Source organism: Hypanus sabinus, chromosome 9, assembly GCF_030144855.1.
Source record: "Hypanus sabinus isolate sHypSab1 chromosome 9, sHypSab1.hap1, whole genome shotgun sequence".
NCBI lineage: Eukaryota > Metazoa > Chordata > Chondrichthyes > Myliobatiformes > Dasyatidae > Hypanus > Hypanus sabinus.
The window spans coordinates 119,030,940-119,046,261 of record NC_082714.1 but is presented as its reverse complement, the minus strand read 5'-3'; positions in this window follow the sequence as shown (position 1 = coordinate 119,046,261).

Sequence of the window (15,322 nt, the reverse complement as noted above, 5' to 3'; positions counted from 1 at the left end):
TGCCTCAATGCCACATGGCAGTATCTGTGAAGGCTGCAAGTTATAGATGAGATGCTTGCAGCAGCATGTTAAGTTTGTGGGAATGCTGTACAGTGTACAGATGTGTCTTTATTGATAGAGATTGTTGCTAGCTGGTTAAGAGGAGAGATGGTTTGATAAGTTGTGACATTGGTAAGATACGGAACTTCAAAGTGACTTTGACTACTTTTGTAAGCCTATTTAATTCCTGAAGCAAAATGCCCAGAAGGTTTAGGAGAGTTATTTCCCCTGTTATGTTCTGAGTGCAAGCTGGAGGTGTTCTGGACACAGTTACAGTACACTACATTTTCTAACTTTCTAACTACGACACTTAAGCCTCTAGTTTGAAAAATATGGAACTTCATTTTGCCTGTATTTCAACTTCCTTTGCATTTTCCTGGGCCATTGATACTTGTCAAATTTCTAACAGTACCGGTATTGCCTTCAGTGTACATTCCCTTTGTGACTTTAACCAGGATGAAATGCCCAGTCAATAAACAAAAGTTAATGTGGAGTAGTTGGTAAAGTCATCATAATTAGCAAGTGTCATGTAAGTAACAAGCTTTCCTGCACATCACTGAATTTATAAATTGATTTAATTTAATTCTATTTACCTCTTGTTATAAAGAAGAATGTTTTGAATGTTGCTAAGTCTCCACATAATATCCATGTAGAACACACAAAATACTGGACCAACTCAACAGTCCAGGAAGCATCAATGGAAAAGAGTGAACAGTTAATGTTTCGGGCTGAGGCCTGTCATCAGAACAATCTTTACACTTTTCCATGGATGCTGCCTGGCCTGCAGAGTTCCTCCTGCATTTTGTGTGTGGTGCTTGGATTTCCAGCATCTGCAGACTTTCTCTTGTCTTTAATATTCACGTAATATATGTTTTGGTCCAATTTTCCTAAAGGACTATTAGTTGGTTTATATTCAGGGCAGAAAGCTGATTATTTGTGATTGCTTCTTCAGCAGTTCTCTTGGCCTACACAACATTTAGCAGCGGACAATAAGGATTTAGTTTCCTGGTAAAAATGGGTGCTACAGATTATATTAAATTTTATATTTTGTTAGAACATGGATAACTGAATTATTTTATTATTTTATTTTATATCTGAGATGTTAAAGAAAATGTTACTGCATATTTTAAAGGGTTATGCATGCTAAGAAGCAGAGGATCTGCCTTATAAGTACAAAGAAATTCTGTACGTCACATGGCTGCAGTTCTATGTATTAGAGGGCCCTCTGGTGTTACAGAGTTTATTATTCATGCCTTAATGCAAGAGTACAGGAGTGTTGACATTCTCTTGTCTCCACTGTAGTCTATGATGTGCAGATATTTTTGTTCAGTAACTAGCATAATCAGAATGCAGCTAGGTGCCAGGGGATAAGTGAATTCTGTGATGATCAACAGGGATGATAATAGCAACTAATGCTAAAGTTAGTACATGAGAATTCATACATATCCATGCCACTATTGGCTTTTTAAGCAGCAATCAGCTTGTCAGCCCACCTGTCAGCTTGTCAGCATTTTTCAAGAACAGACAGTTTTCTCCAGGATTGGAGCCTGTCAGCATGATCAACAGATCAGTTGAAAGCACAACTGAGGGGTAGACTGAACCAATCAGATCAGTTGTAGAGAGAATTAAGATAAAGTAGAACAATTTTATGCTGCATTGGCCATGCATAAATTTGAAGCTGAAAGGTTTAAGGTGACTTCTGAGAACGTGTGTACAGTCTTAATTGGTGTTCTTAAAAAATGGTATACTCCAATCAGATTGCTAAAATACAAACTTTAAAAACTTCTTTCTTACAAACAGATTTTCCAGGAGATGCAAGATTATAGTGTCAAACATTTACTTTCATTGAGACTAATTGAAACTGCTTAAGACAATGGTGATGTCCTTGATGCAAGTAAATAGACAGGTTATTGAGCAAACCTATCACTCTAAGGAGGGAGTTACTTGAGCTTAAATTTATATCATGTGGTCAGAAGGAGAGAACAGAAAAAAAAGCTTGATTTCCAATTTTGTATCTTATCATGGTGAAAATGCAGACTTTTGCTTGTGGGTGTTTGAGATGCAATATTCTGTTAATATGGCCACTGCAAGGAATCTAATAGATGCTTCCAAGGACACGAATACAGTATACCACATGCTATTAATTAAATAACATACAAATCCAAAGTAAGATTTGAAAAAATAAGTTGGTGTTCTTTAACTTTAAGAAGTTTAATAAAGATAGTGAAATTTAAAATTTTAAAGAAATGGGGCAGTAGGAATTGAAAACAAAATCATCCCAGGTTAGAAAGATAGGATTGTAAATATATGATTGACTATAACTGATTTATGATGGTTAGCAAGTCAGAAAGAATGTAGAGCTGTAACAGGCTATTCTGTCAAGGACTGGAAATACTTAAATATATGCAAAATACAGAAAGAAAAACAAAATGGGGTAAGATATCAAGTGGGCATGGAGATTGAAGCTCATTGCTTGTCAGAGATATAATGACCACTTTCTTAGGTACAGAAGTGGAACCAAGCATGGTCTTCTGCTGCTGTAGACCATCCACTTCACAGTTCAGCGTACTGTGTGTTCAGAGATGCTCTTCTGAACAACACTGTTGTAACACACAGTTATTTGAGTCACTGTCGCCTTCCTGTCAGCTCGAACCAGTCTGGTCATTCTCCTCTGACCTCTCTCTTTAACAAGGCATTTACATCCACTGAACTGCTGCTCATTGGATGCTCTTTTGTTTTACCTACCATTCTCTGTAAACTGCAGAGAATGCTGTGCATAAAAACCCCAGGAGATCGGCATCTTCTGAGATACGTAAACCATCCTGTCTGGCACAAACAATCATTCAATGGTCAATGTCACTTAGTTCACATTTCTTCCCCATTCTGATGTTTGGTCTGAGCAACAACTGAACCTCTTGATCATGTCTCCATGCATTTATGCATTGGGTTGCTGCCACATGATTAGCTGATTAGATATTTGCATTAATGAGTAGCGTACTGGTGTAGCTAATAAAGTTGCCACTGACTGTATATTTAGGATCAGATGGCTAAATACTCTGCTGCTGTATTTTGCATTCCATGTATTGAAGGTTATTTTTTTCTCTCCTACTGTCAACATTTTGTGTGAAAGGGATTTGTAACCATCATAAGCAAAGTGATTTTGACATCAGAACAACAGAGTCACTTAGTGTGAAGCAACATGTTCTTGAACCAACAACACAATAGGCCATCTTCGATTCAAAAAATATTTAAGCAGCCTAACTTTGGGTAAACTTTGATCACAATGTGGTGATTGAGAGAAATTGAAATCCCAAACAGCTACTGGGAATCCTGTTAAGATGAGATTGGTCTCAGCCTCATGTTAAATAACTGCCAGTGGTAAATTGACAAATATGTCAATGGGTGAAGTGAAAAATGAACAGTGGGGAGTGATGATGAAAACTTTTAGTATAGTTCAAAACCAGTTTAAACATTTAAAAGGAATGATTTTTGTATTTTCTGAGTAGACCTAAATAGTAAGGAGAATTGTTTCTTAAGACTGAAAAATTGTACATGTCACATTGTAGCAGTGTGCTACACGCAGCACTGAAATAATGACACCTAGTCGGTGAGCTGCAGTTGCAAAGAGGTTTATTCAAACTTCCTGGCCTCGCTTTAAAGCCTTCCTGTCCCCGCCCTCCCCGGGCGGGAATGCTGTAGGAGGCGTGTATTCACAGTCCCGTCCTGCGCGCGGGCTTTTCCCCTTGCTGGTGAAGCAGGCTTGGCGCCCTCTTTGGGACCGGCCTCAATGCTGGTGTGCGCCACTTTGTGAGCCGGTTCGAGTGCGCTGGGAAGTGGGTCGCCCCATAACCCCCCCCCCCACCCCCAGAACCGGCGATACATCCCCCAATGTCCTCAGTCTGGGTCGGACTCTGCTTGGGAAGTCTGCCTCTGCGCTGCGGTGCTGGAATCTCGACTGGCTGCGTCACGTCCGCATTGGCTGGTTTGAGTCAGTCCACTGTGAAAACCTCCTCTTTCCCCCCAATGTCCAGCACAAATGTGGACCCGTTGTTTCTGAGCACCGTAAACGGCCCCTCATAGGGCCGCTGTAGCAGTGCCCGCTGTCTGCCCCGTCGTACAAAAACAAACTTACAGTTTTGCAGGTCTTTGGGTACACAGGTCGGGCTCTGCCCATGCTGTGAAGTGGGTATGGGGGCCAGGTTACCGAGCCTCTCGCGTAGTCTGCCCAGGACTGCTGCGGGTTCTTCCTCTTGCCCCTCTTGGGGCTGATATGAACTCTCCTGGGACGACCAGGAGTGTGCCGTACACCAACTCGGCCAACAAGGTATGCAGATCCTCTTTGGGCGCCGTGCGGATTCCCAGCAGGACCCAGGGCAGCTCGTCCACCCAGTTAGGCCCTTTGATGTGGGCCATGAGAGCCAACTTCAGGTGACGATGAAAACGCTCCACCAGTCTGTTCGACTGTGGGTGGTAGGCAGTTGTGTGGTGCAGCTGTGTCCCCAAAAGGCTGGCCATAGCTGACCACAGGCTGGAGGTGAACTGGGCACCTCTGTCAGAGGTAATATGGGCTGGTACACCAAAGCGAGATACCCAGGTTGCAATCAGTGCCCGGGTGCAAGATTCGGAGGTGGTGTCGGTGAGCGGGACCACCTCTGGCCATCTTGTGAACCAGTCCACGATAGTCAGGAGGTGCTGCACTCCTTGCGACACTGGCAGGGGGCCTACAATATCCACACGAATGTGGTTGAAACGCCGGTGGGTGGGGTGGAACTGCTGCGGCAGGGCTTTGGTGTGCCACTGCACCTTGGCTGTTTGGCAATGCATGCACGTTTTGGCCCATTCACTGACCTGCTTGCGGAGTCCATGCCAAACGAACCTGTTGGCTACCATCCAGACAGTTGTCCTGATGGAGGGGTGCGCTAAGTTGTGAATGGAGTTGAAAATGCGCCACCGCCAGGCTGCCGGGACAACGGGGCGAGGTTGGCTGGTGGTGACGTCACAGAGTAGGGTCCTCTCACCTGGGCCTATGGGGAGGTCCTGGAGCTGCAAACCGGAGACTGCAGTCCTGTAACTAGGGATCTCCTCGTCTGCCTGCTGCACCTCCGCCAGTGCTTCATAGTCTACCCCCTGAGACAGGACTTGGATGTTAGGGCGGGAGAGGGCATCCGCCACGACATTGCCTTTTCCCAAGACATGCCGGACATCCGTCGTGTATTCGGAGTTGTAGGACAGATGTCACTGCTGGCGGGACGACCAGGGGTCGGATGCTTTCGTAAACGCAAAGGTAAGCGGTTTTTGGTCCATGAACGCAGTGAAGGGCCTACCTTCTAAGAAGTATCTGAAATGCCGGATTGCCAGGTATAGCGCCAACAGTTCCACGTCGAAAGCACTGTATTTGAGCTCAAGTGGTCGTAGGTGTTTGCTGAAGAACGTCAGGGGTTGCCAATGAGTTGTTCCAGCACCCCACCGACTGCCGTGTTAGATGCATCCACTGTGAGGCCGGTAGGGACGTCCGTTCTGGGGTGCACTAGCATCGCGGTGTTTGCCAAGGCTTCTTTAGTTTTAACGAAAGCGGCGGCAGACTCCTCATCCCAGGTAATGTCCTTGCCCTTACCTGACAACAGGGTGAAAAGGGGGCTCATGATTCAGGCAGCTGAAGGGAGGAAGCGGTGGTAGAAATTTACCATACCCATGAATTCCTGAAGGCCTTTGATTGTGTTCGGTCAGGGGAAATGGCGGACCACGTCTACCTTAGCGGAAAGAGGGGTTGCCCCGTCTTTAGTAATCCTGTGGCCCAGGAAGTCGATGGTGTCGAGTCCAAACTGGCATTTTGTCGGGTTGATTGTCAGGCCGTATTCACTCAGTCGGGCGTAGAGTTGATGGTGGGACAGGTGCTCCTGATGGCTGCTGCTGGATATGAGGATGTCATCCAAATAGATGAAAGCAAAGTCCAGGTCGCATCCCACTGCGTCCATTAACTGCTGAAACATCCGTGCGGCATTCTTCAGGCCGAACGGCTTGTGGAGGAACTCGAAAAGGCCGAAAGGGGTGATGAGTGCCGTTTTGGAGACGTTATCCGGATGCATCGGAATTTGATGGTATCCCTGGACGAGGTCCACCTTGGAGAAGATCTGTGCGCCATGCAGGTTTGCTGCAAAGTCCTGAATGTGCGGCAAAGGGTAACGGTTCGGTGTTGTAGCTTCGTTCAGCCTGCGGTAGTCGCCGCATGGTCTCCAGCCCCTTGTTGCTTTGGGCACCATGTGCAGGGGGGAAGGCCCATGGGCTGTTGGACCGCCAATTCCTCCATCCTCTTGAACTCCTCCTTCGCCAGTCAGAGCTTGTCCGGGGGAAGCCTACGAGCACGGGCGTGGAGGGGTGGTCCCTGGGTTGGGATGTGGTGCTGTACGCCGTGTCCGGGCATGGCTGCCGTGAACTGCGGCACCAGAACCGATGGGAAATCCACCAAGTCTCTGGTGAAGTCATTGTCGGACAGCGTGATGGAGTCCAGGTGTGGGGCCAGCAACTGGGCGTCACCCAGGGAGAACGTTAGAAAGGTCTTGGCGTGGACCAGTCTCTTCCTGGGCAGGTTGACCAGTAGGCTGTGAGCTCTCAAAAAATCTGCTCCCAGGAGCGGTTGGGCAACGACGGCCAGTGTGAAGTCCCATGTGAACCGGCTGGAGCCGAACTGTAGCCGCACCGTATGGGTGCCGTAGGTCCTTACTGTGCCGCCGTTCGCCACCCTCAGTCTGGGACCCGGTGCCCTGTTGCGGGTGTCGTAACTCGTCGGAGGTAAGACGCTGATCTCGGCTCCGGTGTCGACCAAAAAGTGGCGTCCTGACTGCTTGTCCCAGACATACAGGAGGCTATCCCGATGGCCGGCCATCGTAGCCATCAGCGACAGCTGGCCCTGGTGTTTCCCGGGAACTTGCAGGGCAGGCTACAGCGGCGGGCTTCTGCGCCCTACCGCTGGTGATAGAAGCACCATTGTTCATTGGTCTCCTCACCCCTGCCTCTGGGGTTAGTGGGCTCTGCGGCTGGGCCTGGTCTGGTTTGCTGCTGGGAGCATGGCCTGGTGATCTGTGCGACGGACTCCCCACTCTCCTTCTTGGCCTTCCACAGCATGTCCGTCCTGGCTGCCACCTTCCGGGAGTCGCTGAAATCCACGTCAGACAGCAGCAGGCGTATGTCCTCGGGCAGCTGCTCCAGGAATGCCTGCTCAAACATGAGGCAGGGCTTGTGACCTCCGGCCAGGGAGAGCATCTCGTTCATCAAAGCCAACGGTGGCCTGTCCCCCAAACCATCCAGGTGCAGTAAGCAGGCAGCCTGCTCGCACCGTGAGAGTCCTCAAGTCCTTATGAGCAAGGCTTTGAATTCTGTGTATTTGCCGTCTGCTGGGGGCGACTGTATGAACTCCTCAACCTGGGCAGCTGTCTCCTGGTTGAGGGAGCTCACCACGTAGTAGTAACGTGTGTCATCCGAGGTTATCTGCCGAATGTGGAATTGGGCTTCTGCTTGCTGGAACCATAGGTGAGGTTGCAGCATCCAGAAGCTTGGCAGTTTCAACAAAACTGCATGAACAGATGCGGCGTCGTTCATCTCCGGTCCAAATATCATTTGGGCCGTCGGGGTCACCAATTGTAGAGGTGTGCTACATGCAGCACTGAAATAACAACACGTAGTCGGTGAGCTGCAGTTGCAAAGAGGTTTATTCAAACTTCGTGGCCTCGCTTCGTGGCCTGTTCCTGCCCTCCCCAGGCTGTGAATGCGTATTCACAGTCCGGTCCCACGCATGGGCTTTTCCCCTTGCTGGTGAAGCAGGCTTGACGCCCTCTTTGGGACCGGCCTCAATGCCGGCGCGCGCCATTTTGTGAGCCGGTTCGAGTGCGCTGGGAAGTGGGTCGCCACAACATCATCATTTAAGAAAGCACAGAGAGGAATAAACATGAATTGTAAATATGTTTGCCTAACATCTATAAGCTGGAAATTACTAGTGTGTGGGAGGGATCACATCATGAGAAGTGAAATAATACTATAATGAAAAATATTCAAGTGAGTTGTGTTTTATCCAGATGGAAAGGTAGAAAGTGAAATGACACTGCCAATGCTGTCAGAGACACTAGAGGTACACCAAAGAGATTCTTGAATCACAAGAGATCAAGCAAACAGAACCTACTGTATATCTCTTGTGTTTACAAGAATGGCAATCTCATTTAAACAAATAAAATCCTTCTGGGCCTTGACAGGATTGCTGCAGGATTGAGATTTCTCACATCTAGTGCCTCTAGATCCACGGATTACAATCTTAAAGTTAGGATTCAATTCTACAAGACTGAGATACTGATGCACCATCAATAACTCACTCTGAGACGTAAAGGCGAGATATCGGCTTTTATTGACTGGAAGAAGGAACAAGCAGTGAGTGACCACCATACTACATCCTGGAGACTGAGAGGCCAGGCTCAGGCCTCAATCGCCTTTATACAGGGGTCTGTGGGAGGAGCCACAGGAGCAGTCAGCAGGGGGCGTGTCCAGACAGGTATATGTAGTTCACCACAAATACAAAGATATTTCTTCAACCAAAAACAATAATACCATAAGATATACAAGTAGAAACAGGCCATTTGACCCACTGAGTCTGTACCACCATTTCAACATGGCTGATCCAGTTTTTTTCCTAGCACAATCTACTGCCTTCTCCCCATATTCTTTAATGCCCTGGCTAATACAGAATCTATCAATATCTGCATTAAATATACATTAATACTTGGCCTGTGACAAAGAATTTCACAAATTCACCATGCTCTGACTGAAGAAATTCCTCCTCATTCTATTCTAAAAGGATGTCCCTCGATTCTGAGGGTCAGTCTTCTGATCTTAGACTCTCCCATCATTGGAAATATCCTCTCCACATCCACTCCATCAAGGCCTCTCACCATTCGATAGGTTTCAATGAGATCACCCCTCATTGTTCTGAATTCTAGTGAGTACAAGCTTAGAGCAATCAAACACTCTTCATATGACAAGCTATTCAAACCTGGAATCATTTTTGTGAACATCCTTTTATCCCTCTCCATTTTCAACACATTCTTTCTAAGATAAGGGGCCCAAAACTGCTCACAATACTCCAATGAAATCTCAGCAGTGCATTACAAAGTCTCAACATTACATGCTTGCTTTTATGTTCTAGTCCTCTTGAATTGAATGCTAACATTGCATTTGCCGTCCTCACCACAGACAGCCTGCAAATTAATCTTTAGCGAATCCTGTACAAGGACTCCTCAGTCCTTTGGTGCCTCAGATTTTTGTATTTTTTCTCCATTTAGAAAATAGTCAACCCTTCCATTTCTTTGACCAAAGTGCATGACCATACACTTTCCAACACTGTATTCCATCTGCCATTTCTTTGCCCATTCTCCCAATCTGTCAAAATCCTTCTGTAGCCTCTCTATTTTCTCAAAACTACCTGCCCTCCACCTATCTTCGTATTGTCCACAAACTTTGCAAAAAAGCCATTGATTCCATCATCAAAGTCATTGACATGTAAGGAAAAAACAAGTGATTCCAACAGAGAACCCTGTGGAACATGACTGGTCATTGGCAGACAGCCAGAAAGGCTTCCCTTATTCCCACTCTTTGCCTCCTGCCAATCAGCCACTATTTTAATCTCTCTCTCCCCCCACCTTTTAATCTTTTTCCCTTCCACCCACCTTTTAAATCCTATCACCTATCACCTTGTGTTTTTCTCTCTCCCTTCCCCCACCTTTTAAATCTATTCCTCAGCGTTTTTCTCCAGACCTTCTGAAGGGTCTCTGCCCGAAGTGTCGACTGTACTCTTTTCCTAGAAGCTGCCTGGCCTGATAAGATCCTCCAGCATTTTGTGTGTGTTGCTCAGATTTCCAGCATTTGCAGATTTTCTCTTGTTTGTTATTGGATTACTACTCTGTGAAGTCTCTTCCGCAGATGCCTATCCTGAAGAAGTTTAAATCTTCCCTTCGACAGGTGAAGCCCTCTCTCACTGCTTTCCCACTGTGATCCCTGCTGTTTCCCTCTCCCCTTCCCCCACCTTTTAAATCCACTCCTCAGGTTTTTTCTCCAGTCCTTCTGAAGGGTTTCAGCCCGAAGTGTTGACTGTACTCTTTTCCTAGATGCTGCCTGGCCTGCTGAGTTCCTCCAGCATTTTGTGTCTATTGCACAGCTTTATCCATGCTAGAATCTTTTCTGTAATACCATGGGCTCATAGCTTGTTAAGCGGCCTTATATGTGGCACTTTGTCAAAAGCCCTCTGAATATCTAAGTTTTCAACATCAACTGATTCCTCTTTGTCTATCCTGCTTGTTACTTCTTCTAAGAGTTCCAAGGAATTTCTCAGGCAAGACTTCCTTGAGGAAACCATGCTGACTACGGCTATTTTATCATGTGTCTCAAAATACCCTGAGATCTCATCCTTAATAATCGATTCCAACATCTTCCCAACCACAGAGATCAAACTAATTGACCAATTGTTTCCTTTCTTCGGCCTCTCTCCCTTCTTGAAGAGTGGAGAGAAAGATGCAATTTTCCAGTCTTCCTGAATCATTTCAGGGTCTAGTGATTCTTGAAACATCATTACTAATGCCTCCACGATATCTTCAGCCACCTCCTTTAGAATTCTAGGGCGTACGCCATTTAGTCCAGATGAATTATTTACCTTCAGATCATTCAGTTTCCCAAGAAACTTCTCTCTAGTTCTGGTAACAAACACTTCATACCCCAACACCTGAAACTTCCACCATACTGTTAGCATCTTCCACATTGAAGACTGATGCAAAATACTTATTCAGTTCAACTGCTATTTTGTTGTCCCCATTTGCTGCCTCTCCAGCAATGTTTTCTAGCCGTCCACTCTCACCTCTCTTTTACACTTTATATATCTGAAGAAACTTTAGACATTCTCTTTAATATTATTGGCTAATGTACATTCATATTCCATCTTTCCCTTCTTAATCGCTTCTACTATATGCCCTCTCTTTGGGTTTTGCGTTGGTTTTGAGTTCTCTTGTCTCATGCCTTTATTCCCTTTATTCCACCGTAAATCTAATACATCTGAATTTAGCTTCTCCTTCTCAAATTTCAGGGTGAATTTGATCATATTATGGCAACATGAGTGAATCTGCAGATGTTGGAAATAAATAAAAACACAAAATGCTGGCAGAACTCAGCAGGCCAGACAGCATCTGTGGGAGGAGGTAGTGACGATATTTCAGGCCGAAACCCTTCATCAGGAGTGAAGTAACATGGGATGGTAGAGGGGGGATAAGAAGTGGGGGGAGGGATAAAGTAGAGAGCTAGGAAGTGATAGGTTGGAGGGAAATGGGCTGGGGGGGATGGTGGAGAATTATGGGAAATAAAAGAGAAAGAAAGGTAGAGCTGGGGGGAGATTATAGTGAGGGGGGAAAAGAGAGAGAAAGAGAACCAGGCTAAAATAATAGATAGGGATGGGGGTAAGAGGGGGCAGGGGTATCAACGGAGGTCTGTGAGTTGGATGTTCATGCTGGCAGGTAGGAGGCTACCTCGGCGGGAGATAAGGTATTGCTCCATCGACCTGCGTGTGGCCTCATCTTGGCAGTAGAGGAGGCCATGGACAGACATGTTGGAGTGGGAGTGGTCTGTGGAATTGAAGTGTGTGGCCACAGGGAGATCCTGCCACTGCTGGAGGACTGAGCGAAACTGTCTCCCAGTCTGCAGCAGGTCTCCCCAATGTATAAATGGCCACATCGGGAGCACCGGATACAGTATATCACCCCAGCTGACTCGCAGGTGAAGTGGTGTCTTACCTGAAAGGACTGTCTGGGGCCTAGGATGGCGGCAGGTAGGAGGCTACCTCGGCGGGAACACCGGCGCTCAGTCCTCCAGCAGTGGTGGGATCTCCCTGTGGCCTCACACTTCCCATTGTAATTTGTAGGCCACATCCTCACTACTGTTTAGGGGGTTTATATTCAACTCCCACCAGGGTCTTTTTACCCTTGCAGTTCCTTAGCTCTATCTGCAATGATTCAACATTTTTCAACTCTATGTCACCACTTACTAATGATTTGATTGAATTTTTTACCAAAAGAACACCACTGTCTCCTCTGCCTTCCTGCCTATTTTTTTGATACAATGTGTATCCTTGGACATTAAGCTGTCAGCTGTAATCTTCTTTCAGCCATGATTCAGCGATACTTCCAACATCATACCGGCCAGTCTGCAACTGTGCTACAAGTTCATCTACCTTATTTTGTGAACTGCATGCATTTAAATACAACACCTTTGGATTTTGTCCACCTTTTAAATTGCAGCTCATCCTGTTGACTGAAATTTTGCCCCATCAACAGCCCCTCCTCACTACATATTGCCTCTGTTCATAAACCAGCTACCTCATATTCAGAAATATTATCTGTTTTTCCTATGATGCGTCTTACATTTAAATACAGGCAGCTCAGGACACTAGTCGCACCATGCTCAACCTTTTGATTCCTGACTTACCAACATCTGCCTCCACAACCTCTCCACTAACTGTCCTGGCACTCTGGTTCCCATCCCCGTGCAACTCTAGTCTAAACTCTAACTTAGTCTCTAGTCTAACGTGTAACATTAATAAACCTTCCCTGTAGGATATTAGTCCCCCTCCAGTTCAGGTGCAAACACATCCTACTTTCCTTGGAAGAGAACCAAAAAAGCTTATGCCCTCCCTCCTAACACCAACTCCTGAGCCATGTAGAAGATTGTATAATCTTCCTGGTTATGACCTCACTAGCACATAGCACAGGCAGCAGTCCTGAGATCACAACCCTGGAGGTCCTGTCCTTTAACCTATCACCTAACTCCCTGTGCAGAACCTTGTCACATGTCCTAACCATGTCACTGGTACCTACGTGGACCACAACTTCTGGCTGTTCACCCTCCCACTTAAGAATGCTGAGGACTCAGTCCAAGATATCCTGGACCCGGGCACCCAGGAAGCAACATACCATCCTGGAATCTTGTCCTTGCCCACAGTACCTCCTGCCCATTCCCCTAACTAACAAATCCCTTATCACCACAGTGTGCCTCTTCTACCCGCTTTCCTTCTGAATTACAGAGGCAGACTCAGTGCCAGAGATTTGATCGCTGTGAATTTTCTCTTTTAGGTTATCCCCCACCTCACCCTCTACCCCCCCAACTGAAAGTATCTAAAGTGATATTCCTGTTGTTGAGGGGCACTGAATTTGTATAATTCTCTACCCAGGGGACTATGGACGCCCAGTCACTGAGTATGTTGAAGAAAAAGATCAAGAGGATTACCAGTCATGGATATTAGTACAGGAAAGTTCCACTAAAATAAAATATTCTGAGTGGATTAATGTTTATTGTGAGTGGATCCTGATGCAAGGTTTCTACCTGAAATATTGACAATTCTCTTCCTCCCTTAGATGCTGCTTGAGCCACTGGGTTCTTCCCGCAGATTGTTTCTTTTGCAAAGCTCATTGAGAGATCTTCAATCTCATTACTACAATCGAAGGTTCCCACCTGCTTGAGAATGGTGACAATCAAACCATTGCCCAAGAAGGGCAGGTTGAGCTGCCTCAATAACTATCGGACGGTAGCACTCACATGTGCTGTAATGAAGTGCTTTGAGAGGTTGGTCATGGCCAGAACCAGCTTCTACTAAACAAGGCCCCGTGCCTTTTGCAATTTGCCTTTCCGCATAGGTCTACAGTGGATGCAATTTTGCTGACTCTCCACTCACTTTGGACCATCTGAAAAATAGCAATAACTATTTCTGTCTATTAATTACAACTCAGCATTCAACACCATTATACCCTCAGTACTATTCAACAAGCTCCAGGACCTGGGCCTTCTTACCTCCCTCTGTAGCTGGATTCTTGACTTCCTCCTCAGGAGATCACATTCAGTGGATCAAAAGTAACATCTCCCCCTCGCTGGCAATCAAGACTGGTGCACTTCAAGGATGTGTGCTTAGTCCACTGCTTTACTCTCTCTACACCCATAACTGTGCAGCTAGGCACAGCTCAAGCATTATATATAAATATGCCAATGGCACAACTGTTGTTGGCAGAGTTTCTGTAAGGAAGAGGTGCACAGGAATGAGGTAGGTCAGCTGATTGAGTAGTGTCGCAGCAACAATCTTGTACTCAACATCAGGAAGACCAAGCGATTGATTGTGGACTTTAGGAAGGGCATGTCAAGGAATTGCACACCAGTGCTTATTGAAGGATCAGCAATAGAAAGGATGAGCAGTTTCAAGTTCCTGGGTGTCAACATTTCTGAAGATCTATCCTGGGCCCAACATATTGATGCAATTACGAAGAAGGCACAACAGTGGCTGTATTTCATCAGGAGTTTGAGGAGATTTGGTATGTCCCCAAAGACTTCAGTAAATTTTGACAGATGCACTGTGGAGAGCATTCTGACTGGTTGCATCACTGTTTGGTACTGAACTCTAATGCACAGGCTCCGAAGAAAGCTGTAGACTCAGCCAAATTCATTATGGCACCCACCTCCCCACCAGCTGGTGCCTCAAGAAGGTTGTTACCATCATTAAGGAATATCACATTTAGTATATTCCCCCTTCTCATTACTAACATCAGGGAGGATGCACAGGAGGCAGAAAATGTAGACTCAGCATTTTAGGAACAGCTTCTTCCCCTCTGCCATCATATTTCTGAATGGTCTATGAACCTATGAACACTACCTCACTATTTTTCTAGGTTTTTGCATTAATTATTTATTTTGAACCAATTTATTATTGCAGCTTATGGTAGGTTCTTTTACATATTGCACTGTATTCCTGCTGCAATACATCAATTTTCATACATGTCAGTAATAATAAACGATTTTGATTCTGATTCTGAAGTGAGAGACAAATGGAACTTGTACTAATTAAAAATTGGAAGTTGTTCTAATTTGGTTTTATTCAAGTAAGTAGCTGCACTGGTAGCTCTTTAGGTAATTTTAACTTGAGTTGCTTTGATAAATGCAAAAGAACAAATTTGCAGAATGAAGTTACAGGGATAACAAACATTCATTCACTCATCTGAAATGATAGATGAAATTACTTAAATTATTTATTGCTTGTGTCACGGTCAAAAAAAGAAGCGTTTAAAAGTCTAATAACATCTAAGAGATGAGAAATTTAATGATCCATGTCCCAACAACTCTTGCTGCTATTGTTGAAATGGCCTGGAGCGGCGCTGTGAGGCCCAATTTATGTCGCCATAAATACCCCTTAAATGGCGATCCCTTTAAGTAGAATATACCACTT